Here is a 16,338-nt window from a genome sequence, read left to right as displayed (position 1 = left end):
CTATTTCACGTGGGAACAAATGAGAATCAATGGGGAAGTTTAAAAAAATAACTGAAAAATTTAAAAATCATTTATCCTCCACTGCACAGTGAAATTTACTTGAACTATTTCAGGTCTATTACACACATTGTTTTATTTTCAGACTTTCAGAATTTTCAAAAATTAGTTTTCTTATCTTACTGTGGCAAGATGCAGCTACAGCATGTATGTAAATCTCTATGTTTTTACATCTATGGCAAAGTTACAGGATAGCTGTCACTTTACACTTCTATTAAAACTCAATAAAACCCTAAATTATTAACTAGTGATAACAACTACTATTTATTGAGGACATTCTATGACAGACTATACCAGGCACTTCACCGACAGTTGAAGTCACAATTACCCAAAGATACAGATAATGTAAGAGGAAACTAGAGCTCAGAGATGTAAAGTGAGGCACCCAAAGTCAATCGGTCAGAAGCAACCAACGGTGAACCCAAGTCTACTTGACTCAAGTATGAACTTTCCATTGTAATTTTATATTACCTTGCCAGCTAATATTCTTACTACTTTCATAATAAGCAGTGAACTGATTATTAAAAAAAAAAAACAACTATGCTAGAAATCTGTTTAAAAGGCTTTGTTTAAATTTAATTCAAGATATTTTGTTGGCATAACCTGAAGTCACACTTTCAAACTACTGATAAAGATTTTACATGGGAGAACCATATTTCTCCCAAAAAGATAGAACATTTCTATCACTTTTTATATTACTTGCTTCCAAAAATGATTTGAAACATTTCCAAAATTGACAAAACTAAAACATTTGTAATAGTTTTTAACATCCTAGATAATGCGACAGAGTAAAGATTGGCTGATCCTGGAATTCCCTAACTCAGAAACCAACAAAGTCAATTGATAAGGATATCTGGCTGTGTGTTTTCAAGAAGGGAAAGGATCCAAATGCACTGAGGAAAAAAATTCAAAGCTCAAGACTATCTCAAAAAAGGATACAGTTTTTTCCAACCAGGTGGTATAAGCCCTGTAACAGAACTCCTGACAAGTTTCCACTTCTCAAACTAAATACACAGTTCTAATTTAGCACTTTCGACCCTAACCCACTCCTACTTTTTCTGACACAAATACTGGTACATGATCAGGCTCTTAGGAAACCAGAGAGAATAAACAATTCATATCTCTTAAATAAATATTAGATGGGAGACAAGCAAGTCTGAGATAATGTAGTAAAAGAGTTAAGGAGAACTGAACCATATCGTATCAGAAAAACAAAATATTAGTAAAATTGTTCAAGTGTGAAACAAAGGAAAGGGGAAAAGAGGCAGAATGACATCTATCCGCAACACTGTAAGAAAGAAACCTAAAGAAGTAAAAATCACAAAGTGATGAAATACTCAATTTTCAGATTAAACAAAATCCAGACACACAAAAATAACCCTATTGCTTTGGTCATTTCCACAGAAGAACTTAAGGACAGCATACCTAATGAAATGAGAGAGTAAACATGAAATGATAAAAGCACAAAATCAAATGAATAGGAGATTTTAGAAATAAAGAACAAAATCATGAACCAAGCAACAATATTATAAAAACAATGAGTCTGAGACCAGAAAGAAAATTAAAATGGCTGAAATAAATTAACAGCATAGGGAAAGGACTTAAAAATTACAGTGAACATCAAATATTGGAAAAAGAACTAACTAAGGTAACTAGAAAGAATATTGTGGGTGAGGGGAACAAAGATATCTACCCAACACATGGAATAGAAAAAATATTAAAGGCTATAAGAGATATTTATATATTTATGCATCAACTTGACTATGATACATAAATACATAAATATTTTCTTCCAATGAAGGAAGAATTAAGTAAGTATATTGAAAAGCGATATTGTGTTACTAAAAAAAAGCCTGATTGGCTTATTCAGGACAAATAACACACTGAGACACACCCTAGTTAAAATGCTGTATTTTCAAGATAAAATAGTTTCTGCATACAAAAGTAAGAGGGAGAGAGTTGTGGGAAGTAGGCAAGAGAAAATCAGACCGGTCTCAGACTTCTTATCAATATTCAATATCATAAAACAATAAAGACTGAAATTTTCTAAGGGAAAAATAATGTGATCCAATTTCTTTATCCTCAGTTTAGCTGTCCTTACAAAATAAAATTAACAGGCAGATACTGCTAACCTGAAAATAAGTCAAAGTAAATAGAACACATGATCCCTTGCTTAAAAGATAAAATGCGATGAAATTCAATCAACTTAGGAATTAAACTTTAAGAGCCAGAAAAAAAACAGACCCAATTTTTTTCCATTTACCACAGTCAGCAAAAGAAATGTACAGATTGGGGTCAATAAACTTTCTGAAAAGGGTCACAGAGCAAATATTTTAGGCTTGGCAGTCTTTAGGCTCTCTGATGCACATGTTTTACTGTGCTGTTTTAGTTCAAAAGTAGTCATAAAGAACATGTAAATAGATGGGTGTGGCTGTTTCTCAAAAACTTATTTATGAGAACAGATGGCATGTTGTATTTGACATGTGGGCTGTAATTTGTCAAATCACGGATTGGATGAACATTGCTCGATTAGCCTGGGTTCCTGTAGTGAGGAAAGCTGGAGTAAAACCCTCAGTTACCCATCAAAGAGATGTGTCATGAATGAGAAATAAACCTGGTTTTAATCTGAGATTTTGGTTTTTTTGTTAAGTCAACATAACCTAGCATATCCTGAAGATAAAAATGAGTGTCAATTGTTGCAAACTTTTTGTAAAGCAAAATGATAATCTCAAATATACAACCAAATTAACTCATATTTGTGAGATAACAAATCCAATGATATATACATGCTACAAAAGATGAACTGAAATGCTCATCAACAGAGAAACTGTTGTTAACTTACTATTGTACCTCCACACAGATGACCTGCAACATGAGAATTCTTTATTAGCAGCATGAAAGACTAGACATCTTGATATCTTGACACTGATCATATATACAATATACGATTTACCATAAGGAATATATATATGAGATATGATTTATTATATAATATACATGTGATTTATTGTAAGGAATTGGCTAATGTAATTAAGGAGGCTGGGAAGTCCCATGACCTGCTGTCTGCAAGCTGAAAACCTAGGAAAGCAGATGGTGTAGTTTCAGCCTCAATCCAAAGGCCTGAGAACCAGCAGAATCAGAACTAATGGTACAAATTCTAGTTCAAGTGCACAGGGAGCTCTCGTGGTTTAAGTCCTAGTCTGAGGACAGAAGCCCAATGTATCAGCTCAACAGCCAGGCAGAGAGTGAATTCTTCCTTCCCCTGCCTTTTTGTTCTGTTACTCATGCCCCTCAAGATTGCATGATGCTCACGCATATTAAGGAGGGCTACCTGCTTTATTCAGTTTACTGATTCAAATGCTGATCTTCCCCAGAAACACCCTCACAGATACACCCAAAAATAATTTGTAGTCTGGTATCCCGTGGCACAATCAACACATTAAATTAACCATCACAATCCTTCTGTTAAAAATAGTTAAGATTAAATGATAAAATATTTTAATAACTTTTAGAAATTGAAGTATAGTCAGTTTACAATGTTGTTATCAATTTCTGGTGTGCAGCATAATGTTTAGTCATACATGTACATGCATGTATTTCTTTTCATGTTCTTTTTCATTATAGGTTACTATGATATATTGAATATAGTTTCCTGTGCTATATAGTATAAGCTTGTTATTTATCATCCCACTGTGGTTCCCTCTTTATGTCTCCAGTTGAAGAAGATCTTTTTTGATAGGTTCCAGTCTTTTTTTTATTGTTGTTAAAAAAAATTGTATTTACTTAGACAAATTCAGAATGTCAACAAAACAGCTGCAACATTTTTTTTTCGCAATTACAGAGTGGTATTCAGTTAACAGAACAACACTTATTTCGTATAAGCTGCATCAGAGACAACTAAAGATGAAAAAACTACTATCCCCATATATAACTAATCAGTGCTGTGCACCAGCAAGAACCTGCTTTAAATTTCCATGCCAATTTACAACCCCTATACTGTACCAGGCAAGGTTAGTGGCTACTGAAAATACCACCAGGACAGGGCTATCTAAAGACACATTCAGTAGTGTGTTAACTATACAAAAGAAGACACTGTACAGTTTAAAAACAAATCTTACACAGCCTTACATTTCAATTTTTTTCTTTAAAAGGAGTTGTGTACAGGGGGGTTAAATGCTTTATAGACAAGAAAAAAAAACTGCGCTAGAACCAACTTATTCATCATCATCATCTTCTTCCTCTTCGTCTTCTTCTTCCTCCTCTTCCTCATCCTCATCATCTTCTTCATCTTCTTCCTCTTCCTTCTTTTTCTTGCTTTTTTCAGCCTTGACAACTCCCTTTTTTGCTGCATCAGGCTTCCCTTTTGCTCGATACGCAGCAATATCCTTTTCGTACTTTTCCTTGTCATCTGCAGCAGTGTTATTCCACATCTCTCCCAGTTTCTTTGCAATGTCACCAATGGATAGGCCAAGATATTCTCCTTTGATTTTTGGACGATATTCAGAACAAAACAAGAAAAAGGCCGAAGGAGGCCTTTTGGGTGCATTGGGATCCTTGAACTTCTTTTTTGTTTCCCATTTAGGAGGGATATAAGTTTTCATTTCTCTTTCATAATGGGCCTTGTCCGCCTTTGCCATGTCTTCGAATTTTCCTTTCTCTTTAGCAGACGTGGTCTTCCACCTCTCTGAGCACTTCTTAGAAAACTCCGAGAAGCTGACTGAAGCATCTGGGTGCTTCTTCTTGTGCTCCTCCCGTCAAGTTTGCACAAAGAATGTATACGATGACATTTTGCCTCTCGGCTTCTTAGGATCTCTTTTGCCCATGTTTATTTTTTCCTCAGCGAGGCACAGAGTCGCCCAGTGCCCGTCCGGCTCTCATGTGCCCCGGCGCTGTCTCTATGGAGCTCAATGTACTGCAATGGTTGTTCCAGTCTTTTTTTAATCGATGGTTGTTTAGCAGTCAGTTGTGGTTTTGCTGTGATCGTGACAGAGGGAGAGCTGGTGGTCTTACTACTCTGTCTTCTTGACCAGAAACCAATAAAATATTTTTAAAATTATTTTTTTCAAATGCTTAGTTCAATTGGTCCAACAGTAAGGAGATCACAGAGATCCCAAAAGTGAAATGAGATAGTATGATAGATGTGGGCACACTGTTGTACTTTTAGTAACTGTAAGTGTCCGATTTTCATCACCAATGTATGATGATTAATGCTGATTAAATCTGCAGTAGAGATTACAGGTTATAATCTGTAAATAAATCTAAATTACTGTGTTCTTCTTTTCTGCAATTTCCAGCAATAAACTCCAAATCATTACAACTATTAGCTACCTGACCAAAAGTGTATCACTGAGATAGTTCAATTATAAGGTGACATGAAGACAGCTTAAAATTACTGAAATTTTCATCTGTTTTATCATTAATAATTTTCTACTACACTGAAATATATAGTATGTGGTAAATATAGTAAATGTTCCCTTTTACTAACAAGTTACGGATATGTGCACTGGAGTGTATTTAAATGTGTTTGTCGTTTTCCTATTTATATTTCTTTTCATTTTAGAGTTCTCCTCTATGCTCTGCACTTAACTCAGTTTGTTCAGTGTTTTGTGTGGGATTCTGGTACATCTTCATCCTAATAGTTATGTAAAAAATTCTATTAAAAATACCTAAGTGTCAGTTTGTCTCAGTTGACTCTAAACTCTTCCAGGATGAGGGACTGTCACTTTCATGCTTACATCACTTGGGTGTCTCACAGATCCTCGACTGAAGGCCATGTGTGTACTGACCTGTACTCACTCTCCTCTAGGACTGTTGGTCTCATTTCCTACCCTCTTCTACCTTAATCGGCTCTCTGCTCAAACACAAGATTGCATATTGTATAAAGATGTGCTTCAGTTTTAATTTGTGTTTTCACTTATACTCATAGGACATGGAAGTGGGGAATCAATGCCATTACAGAGAAAAGTTGACAAAAAATACGGTGATCAAGTTTGGCTGGTAGAAAATCAATTCCCTCCTTAATTGCTTAATTCTTCACTTACTTTCTTCGTTTACACACAGCTAAATTACATACAAATGAGATGGACAGTCATGTCAATGTTAAGGACATGCAGTTTTGTTTGTTTCTTCAGGGTAAAGCACTGACAATAAGAATTGGCTGCAATATAAACAACATTAGAGAAACCATTCCTATATAATTGTTTTTTTTTTTTTTTTTTTAAACCAAGCAGGATACCCTCATACATTATTGATGGAGGCCGCTAATTCTGATACTCCCTCTGGGAACTCTCACCAAATAAGATGTGCTCGATAGGTCTTCAATCTATACTCGGCAACGGCAGTAAAAGATACATCAATCTAAGACACCTCCATAAACAAATCAATGAATCCGAGGCCTCAAACAAATTTGTATAGTGCTTGTTCCAGTAACGCTTTTCACTGGCTGTGCTTTTAAGTATGTCATTAGCTGCCCATTTAGGATAAGACATTCTCTTTCCCCTCCAGGGAATTCACCTTGCGAGTTCGATGGTGACAGAATGCCATTATCAAGCTTGCAGCCATGCAAGGTTCTTTATCTACGCTGCCAAAGAGGTGATCCTGATAATGCAAGAAGCCATTCAAGTAAAACTTTAGAATTATTGGTTTTCCTGTGGAAGTTTTTAATCTAAATTATCAGTCTCTTTAAGTTTTTAACCTGATGGAAAGATTACATGATAAACGACTGACTTTTTTCTTTTAGAGATTAATCACCCTAAATTTTAATAATAAAAATCATCATAATGTATACGTTTGCTACAAGGAAAATTATAGGCGCTCAAGATATTTTTCAAAGGATGTTCTCAGTTTTTCCTTTTTGAACATGAAAATTGATGCCCATGAAAGAAGCAACAGAATTGTAATTATCAGTCCAGCTGCTCTCACATGAAAGCTAGTGAAGATGTAAAAATTAGAGACGGCACCATGATTACAGTGTGTCAGTACAGGAGCAGGAATGAGCATCCAAATTAGATGACAAGGGGCAGGTATCTCTTATTTCAGGTAGAACTGCAGGATGAGTACACATTATTGTCATTGTACTGGGAAAGTTATTCTCCAAACATGTGTTTGAAGACCTATATGTCTCAGGGATTTGGATAACATTTTGTTCTAACTCTGCAGCTACTACTGGTAAGGCTACTTATAAAGCAATGTTGAGTTAAATTCCTTCAGATTATTTAAAAAATAAGTCACCAAAAGAGCAAGAAAACATCACAAGACACTGAAAAAAGGAAAGAATTGGAAAACCCTCAAAATTCATTGACTCAATACAGTAATGATCAGTTCCTGGTCCTATTTTGCACATCTGTAAAATACTTTTCTTCACCCTACAGTCTCTCCTTAGAAAATTTGTAACTTGGTTCTCTCTCTAGACAGATAAATCCAAATTTATTTTCAGCTTAGATCTTACCAGAGAGTTCTCCCCAAAACTAATAATATTCTAGCAAATCTGGTATCTACCAACAATCTATCTCAGTAAATGGGACTACCATTATCCTATTTACCTAAGTGAGAATACTGGGAGAAATCCTAGATTCCTCCCTAATTCAGCTTATCCCCTACCATCCAGTTAACCATTTTAACTGCTAAGTATTTGCTGAGACATGAAATAACAAAGTGGCCCTAAGACAGCAGCTCTAGATTCCCTGGTTAAAAAGCCATTTTCAACTTTTAATGTTTCTAAAGTCTTGAAAAAAGTTACTTAAACTTTGTAAAGATTAATTTCCTCTTTTTCTTTTTCCAAATGAAGATAAACATAGGTCTAACCTGATGGGGCTGTCATAAGGATTATGTGGTATGATTTGTGTGATAAACTTTCCAAAGAACATGTCAAATAGTAAGTGCACCGAAGTAATCATCATCAGCAGGAGCAGGAGGAACAGCACCACCATCCTCATCAGCATCACTACCATCAGCACCGTGATCATTATCGTAATCATCATTTTGAATCTATTCCTACCTCTCTGTTCCCACTTCCTCTGCCTTAATCTGATCTCGATCTCTTGACCTTAGGCTGATAAGACACATTCCTAATTAGTCTTCCTATCTTCAAACTTATTACTCTTTGAAAGTTTTTTTTTTTTTAATGAAAATTGATCATGTCTCTCCCCTACTTAAAACATATGTATAGCAAAACCCATCTCTGTGATTGAATACACAAGGTTTGATGACTTGATGTTTCTATGCCTCACCTGACTCATCTAATATACTCCATCTATTAAGGAAACTCTGCTCCAGGTGTTTCAGAAGTGCAAGCATTGCTTAACACAAAATTCCATCCAGCCACAGCTCCATTTTTAAATGGAGAAAACTTGCTATCTTTTCCTCTGAGAAACTCTCTGTGTTTCCCCAGATAGATACGTGCTTCTGTGCTTCCAAAGCATTTTGTTCACACCTCTCTCATTCACCTCATTGTCTGGTAGTTATTTGTCCATCTTCCCAAGTAGAGGTTATGGTTCACAGTGCAGAGACTACACACTGTGTATATCTCTGTATCGCTAGTCCTTGCACGGTGCCTCCTGCATAGCTGAAACATACATGGATGGGAAACGAATGCTAATTTTTCCAGCATTTTCTTTGGTAAAGACTTCTCCTTGTCCTTGATCTTATTGTCTCCAACAAACTACATCAAATTATTCCAAAAACCTACAGATGTAACTTTCTCAGTGACTCGCACATCCCACCCCAATCCTTTCTGATGCCACCAACTAATGTACATTAGCTTTCAATTTCTTTGTTCTCTATTTCCTCCTTCATCTAGTGGACCTCTATACTATTTTGGAATTGATCTTCCAAAGGCAGAGGGAGGCATTCATTTACTCAAACTCGGACTCACCTGTCAGTGTTTTCCCCCTGCTTTCCTCATATTTGCTTCAATATTCATTTCTATTTGAACTCCCACGGTGCATATGCATGCGCATGCACACACAAGCTTCCAGTCAAACTTCCACCTCGCTTTTGTAACTTGACTCTCCTCTTAAATGCATGCCATTCTTCACTGTGTTTTTTAGTTTGCAATGCTCTCATTCCACAAACTTAACTGGTCAAAATATTACGAATAAGATGCACAACTCCAACTCATATGCTCCCTCCTGAAAATAACAACAAAAACTTTTCTATCCCTGTTCATTCATGGGCTTGCAATTATGTGATTTCCTTAGGATCCTCAGAGGACTTTGTTATTCTCTTAAAACATGTATGTTCTACTTTTTATATTAGCTTTTCAGCCTAAATGAACTACTTACTTAATCTAGTTCCGTCCTTAAAAAGAAGGCTAAAATTGTTATGGTGCCTCAGGTTAAATAAATTAAATTCTGTATGGGTTTTAATTGTGTATTTTACTGAAAGCCATGGATAAGGAACTTTGCTTATTACTGGAAACCTGATGTAAATACTTCAGATATTATCAAGGTTCTACTCAGAGTAGCAGAATATTTTCTTGCCGTTTCTCTTGGCGTTTTGGATAATGTTGACTGTTTTTTCTAATAATACTACAATCTTGTTATTCTGTTGTTAGTGGTAATTTTTCATTAAGTGTCAGGAGCAGGATGTAATTGTTTTGTAGTCCAGGTATCACTTGCTACTCATAAATCACAAATCAACTTTATATCTCTCTTCCAACTATGGTTATTTAAAAGTATACATTAAAATAGTTGATGAATCTCTAGTCAAGGCTAGAGTTCATATTTCACTTGAATGAACACAACTTGATGTCATATATCTGAGATAGGAAACAACAGGATCACACATTATTAGCATGTATTAGAAAAGTCTGGACTAGTAGGTCAAAAACCCAAAACCATTCATAAATACAGGCTCATCAAGATGGAAATTTTCTTGATTAAAGATTGCTGCAAAGAGGAGTCTTACACACCTCCTTAACTCAATTTAAACTTATTGGACATACAAATAGAAAAGTTTATCAGTTTTTGGTAATGACTTCACTTTATCTAGGATTTCTAAACCTTTGATAGCTGCGAAATTACTTTTTATTTTGAAAAACCACCTCCATTCTTTTAAGTCCTATTTGCCATGGATATCTCTTGAATATTGATATGAATTTAAATAATTCATTTTGAGAATCTTCTTGGGAGGATAATAAAATTTTATCTTAAAACAAGGGCTGGGCATCAATTTTCTCTAGGCATAAAATACATTTTCAAAAAAATTTTTTTCAGAGATGTAATCTTGCTAAAAATGATTAATCTGCTTAAAAAAAAAAAAAGTAACCTATTTCTTTCCAAAAAGGATTTTGAAGTTACTTGATCACATTGAAACCGTGCCTGTAAATATACCTGTGCTTTAGGTACATTTTTTTAAAAGCTCATTTTAATCTCTCCTCTGGGTTAAGTGCTTTTTTTTTTCACACCCACTGTAGATAACATGCAAGCATTCAAATAACATGTGCCATATGGCTTCACCTGCCAGGCATATGTTAAATACTACCTCAATAAATGGCTGAGACTATGAAGGAAGACACTGGCTAAAGGGTACACTCTTCCATTGTACTTTTTATCTAAAGGGACTCTTTTGTGTGGATCTATCCCAAAGTGAATTTTCCAACAGAAACTTAGGAAACACCACTTTTATACTCAGTCAAACCCATATGTGGACCAATCCTTTATTTGTATAATAAAATTTCAGGGAATAATGGTACAACTCTTCTAAACTCCAAAACTACAAACTAAGCAAATAGAACCACCCAATTTTGATGGACAATGTTTGAATTCTCAATAATAATCTTTCATTTTGCTTAATGAAGGTTAACATCTTGCTTAAAAGGATATTTTATGAGATCCTTTAAAACATGAAGTCATGCTGGATTCTGTTACTTTTTATCTAGGTGTATATTATTAGCCACATTTTACACATGATTCTATCTCCATATAAGACAAACATGTTCCAGAAGTTTCCACAGGGCAAATTTTGACAGAAGCCATTTGTTGAACACATGGTCTCTGCTCCACTGAGGAATTATCACCTGAGTAGGGCAGGTAGGAACTGAGAACATTTCTTACACTTCACAATTTGATCTAGACTTGCCCTTGGCTTCGTACCTTATTTATACAGATATCTCAGAGATTTCCTTACAGATACATTCTCTCAATTAAACCAATTAACTTTCCTGAGAAGGCCATTACAGAAGAGCTTTGTCTCCTTACGCCAAAGGATGATGTACAAATGTGTATTGACATTCAAACACATTCGCCAAACCAAAGGCAAATACAATTAGCAAAATACCAAATGTTTAAATAGGAACTGTCATTCACATACTTGAACTTCTATTTAAGCCAGAAGTTAAAACAGTCTGTTTCATACCCATGAAAATTGCCATGGTGATAAATGTGAAACAATTCAGGAGTCAAGTTTTAATTAGAGTCCCTCACTTTATTCCTTTTATACAAATTAATTTAATATTTTTCCTACATGTTTTTATGTTCATGATGTAATTTCTTTATATCCTCTTTTTCTTCCTATTTGTTCTACTTTCAGTATCTTCAGTAGGCTTTCCATCACATTTTAGCTTTGTTTATGGATGCAATTTTTGTAGTTTTACCTTTTAAGTGTAAAGATGGCAATTGGTTTGGGGAGTCTTGGATCTTGTCAATTTTGCTACATTAGAGTAATGTAAAAATTGTGGGTTTAATAATTCAGTTTTATTAAAGGGAAATTTAATATTTTAAAATATAACATTTGAGGTTTTATTTTAAATTCTAGCTATAAAATTCAAGATACATTTAGATATAACTTCAAAGTCCAGTCAACCAATTTTACAATGTTTTGAAAATACATCAGGGAAACATAGTATTTTAGATCACCATTTTATAATCTTAAAGTTGCCTGGCATTTCTCTATTGCTCTCCCTATTTGATGTACAAAAATTTACTTCAGGTTTTGACTACTTACTAATTAAATATTCTGAAATCCTGATAACTATCTTATTAATTATGGTTACAAACTGTGATAAAATACAATATCTTGATGTGTATCTTAAAATTCTTATTCTATTCCTTACCCCATCCTGTCTCCCAGTAACCTATAACACCTAAATATATTTCAATAGACTTCTACAGATTATCAAGACTTCATTTGCAAATGACATATGTCGTCCTCAATAACCTTACAAAGTTTACAGAATTTCAATTACATCTGCGAAATTTCTCCACAGCAGTAGCTAGTGTTGGAGAAAAAAATAATCTTTCCTCTCCTCTTCCAGATTCTTGGTGGAGATATCCCCTGTAATTAAAGACAGATTAACAGAGGAAGAAATAAACAAGTTTAATAGCATGTATAGCTCCTGTACACATGGAAGAGGCCTAGGAAAACTGAGTAACTCTCTGAAATGGCCTAATTCACTACCTTAAATACCATCCTGAGCTAAAGACAAAAGGAGATGTTGAGGGGCAGTTATGGGAGGTTTTCAAGCAAAGCACAGTAAACAAGGGTATGGTCGTTGTGCAGATTCAAGTCCTTGTCTTCTCCATTGGTAGGAAGTCTCTAAAGATATAGAGGCAACCTTCTCTGCCCGGAACAGAGAAGGAGACACGCTTATAAATGGAGAATTCCCTTCTAAGTGTATCTTCTGAAAGGGCAACTTCTACTTGGTCTTCCAAACTTCTCTCGTATCTTCTTTTTTTATTTGTTTGTTTGTTTCTTTTAAAATAATCAGTTCAATATAATTCTTATGCCAAAGCAGCACATTTTGGGGTGGAAAATTCAGCTTCCTTTCACTAGATTAGTGTTTTGTTGAATGACTAGGGGATGAAAGTCTTGGGGGACAAAACTGTATTCCCATTTTATTGGGATTACCCAATAATCTCCACTGCTTTCTGATAGAAATTTTATAGATTCAACTTTTATATTATTCATCTGTCTTCTCTTCCTAACAGCCTGACCCTGTATAAGGCCAAATATTTGTGATAAATCTCTTATTTTAAAACTCCATAATATATACCTGCACTAGCTATCTTTCTATGCCTATATCTAAACTAATTCTACTTTTGTGATTGAACGTACAAAGTATGATTCTAAAGGTACAAAATCTTAAGGCTGGTTTCTCTGAATTGATCCTGGGTTATGTCCCTGGTTCTCTGATGAGATTAAATTTAAAGTCAGTAAAAGTAAAGTCTGCTTCCCAGGGAAAAGGGCAGTAATTCACAGCTGCAGTTGCAAAACAATTACACAAATTTCACCTCTAGAATCTTCAATTAAATGTCTAAAGACACAACTCTGGGTGACCAAGTATTTGCTGCAGTAGAATGTGTTAGTGAAAATGAGGAGACTAATGGGGTTGTTTGCCTCCCACTTGTGCTGGAGAATGTGGAGAAGGAAAATCATGAGCAGAGGGATTTAGGTTCTCAGCACAAAGACCACATAAGGGACCTCAAAGTTTCTGTGACTCCTCTTATTTCCTTCAGTCAGCAAGATTTCTGAAAACCAAACTCTAAGTTTCATTTTATAGATGGCTGAATTACAACACAAATTCAATTCTTAACCTCTCCAAGTTTCCTTTGTTAAAGTTACCTTTATGGTTTGGGAAGGAATAGGACCCTGGAATAGGGACAGAAGCTTCTGGACAAATTTCACTGAAACTAAGACTTTGAAGCCATAAATTCTGCCATGATCACTTGGCCAGTAGAAGTAGCCCTTCTAACGCTGCAGAAGAGATCAGGTTTCCCTGACCTGAAGAATGTGTAATGGCTATCCCCGGAAGTAGCTGCCTTGCCAACGGTGTTAATCTTCTTCAGAGTTACAACTAACACTCCCCCCTTGCTTCCAGACTTCATAATCAAACTCCAGGCTCAGCAGGCGCCAAAAGATCACATACCAAGTTTGACTGATGAGACAGTGCAGTATACACAAAAAAGAAATGATCTTACCATTTGTATTAGTGGAAACCTACGAACATGGGTGGGACTAGGGTAGAAGAAACACAATGCTTGATTAGGTTGAATTTATTGATAGGCTAAGATTCCAGATCCACTGTGTTAGTCTGAAGAGTTGAGAATGGTATGTGTGTTTGGTTGGTTGGTGAAAATATGGACCAAAGATAATCTATATCAAATAAAACTCAAGTGCCATATCTTCCTTAGAATACTTTAAAGGAAGTTAATGAAAGGCTTAGTATGACTGTAATGGTAAAGTGACTTGACCATGTAAGGCTTTCTTACCCACCCCACTCCTTAACTATATCCCCTGGGGTCTAAATGACATTCTCTTAACCAGGGCTGTGAGAAAAATAATGAAGGGAGCCCCTCACCTCCATTTTTAAGGAACTCTATTGTGCCTCTTCTTTGTAAGCTATTTATTATAGAGGAAAGTGCTGTAATCAAACAGGAATCTCTAAATACAATTAAGATCCTGGGGTTTCAGAGGCCCACGGGCAACACTTAATTGTCAAGCACAAGGTGAACATAGTTATTTTATTAGACACCAAGTCATAACGTTCATCAAAACAGTCTGATCCACAGAGATCTTCGTATTGGCTAGCGGATCACGGTGTCCCCACAACTGAAACAGATGAGCAGCCTAGAAAATCTTACTTGATTTGTGTAAGTGGGGAACTCAAGCCCATACCTCCACCTTCCTCACTCCAAATATTTTGATCTGGTCTGAGACAGAGCCCAGCTGTCAGTAATTTTTAAAAGCTTACCAAGTGATTGTCATGTATCCAACACTGGAAAACACTGAGTTAAGCTACTGATATCTCTCCTTTGACCTTTGTAAGAGTTTAATATGAGCAGCACATTGACTGATGTGAATCTCACTAGAGTGATTCTTTCTACTTGCTTTAGGAGAAATGAATAAGGAGTGAAAGAATGCTAGGCATCCAAGATAGAAGAATGAAATATAGATAATGGATACAAATATAGATACACAGATGGATAGACTTGACTTAGGTAGAGTATACCTTACAAACTGAATACGTTCACTTGCGTGAGGCGGTTTGTACCCCTGACTGGTACAGCCACCTCTAGCTACAGAGACGTTTTGATTATGCACAGATAATGGGAAATATACGTATATCACTTTAGAACTGGAAAAAATCCATTTATAGGCTGTACACATATATAATAGTATAAGTATTGCCATGTTTGAAATCTTAGGAATGTTGACAAATGAAATAAAAAATGGAAAACATAATTGCAAATGATTAAAATATAAGAATTGTAAATTGGTTTGTGACTGGTTACTGAAATTAAGATAAATTGGAAATATTGCTACCTGACAATTTTTATACATATAATTTATAAATAATTGATTTATAGTAAATTATGCCCAGCATTAAGATGTGCTCACCCTATCTTAGAGAATATAATTAAATCAAGTGACAGATTATTATTGATTACATCAAGAATACCATATGATATCACTCATATGTGGAATCTAAGAAAAAAAGACACAAATGAACTTATTTACCAAAAAAAGACTCACAGACATAGAAAATAAGCTTACGGTTACCAGTGGGGAAAGGGGACAGGAAGGGATAAGTCGGGTGTTCGAGATTTACAGATATAATCTACTATATATAAAATAGATAAACAAGTTTCTTCTGTATAGCACAGGGAACTATAGTCAATATTTTGCAGTAACCTATAATTAAAAAGAATATAAAAATGAATATATGTATGTGTATGTATGACTGAAACATTACACTGTACACCAGAAATTGACACAACATTGTAAACTGACTATACTTCAATTAAAATAAGAAAAAAAAAAAAAGAATGGGTATTCAGACTCATACGGGTAAGATAATTTTCTCTAATTTGATACTTCTAATTTCTACAATGTTAAAATTGACCCTACCATCTTTTTTACTACCCTTCACTCTGTGGATGCCTCTCTTCCTTCCTTTCCCAGCTTTCATTCTAAGGTCAGTCATTACAAACACCTCCCTGCATACATCATCAGCTTCCTTGTACCTCCCTGACTTTGTCAAACTTGCCTGACTGATTAAATCCAGTTTATTAACCCCTGAACCCTTGCAGCTGAATACAGCTGGAGGGAGACGCATGACCTATTTACTAACCATCTGTCTCCAATACACAGGCCCTTCATGCTTCCATGCAATTATATTATACTTCCAAAGACAAATATTCTGTAACTTCATTTCCAACACTTACCCCAACCAAGCTTCAATCTAAGATAATTATTTTGTGTCCTACAGAGAAAACTGAAACAATGAAAAGGGAACTTCACACTCTCCCACCACCCCGTGTACCATCTCCCAGCATCTCCTCT

The 16,338-nt window shown here is 35.3% G+C and overlaps 1 long non-coding RNA gene and 1 pseudogene across 1 annotated transcript in view; both read right to left on the bottom strand.

The window, feature by feature from the left end:
* The window catches only part of LOC135321751 (uncharacterized), a 116,022-nt gene that overhangs the window by 84,775 nt on the left and 14,909 nt on the right, over positions 1–16,338 (bottom strand). The window lies entirely within an intron of this gene.
* LOC105103467 (high mobility group protein B1-like) lies at positions 3,887–5,221 on the bottom strand (annotated as a pseudogene).

Source organism: Camelus dromedarius, chromosome 7 (assembly GCF_036321535.1).
Source record: "Camelus dromedarius isolate mCamDro1 chromosome 7, mCamDro1.pat, whole genome shotgun sequence".
NCBI lineage: Eukaryota > Metazoa > Chordata > Mammalia > Artiodactyla > Camelidae > Camelus > Camelus dromedarius.
The sequence above is the reverse complement of the archived record's forward strand: the minus strand, read 5'-3'. Positions and strand labels throughout refer to the sequence as shown.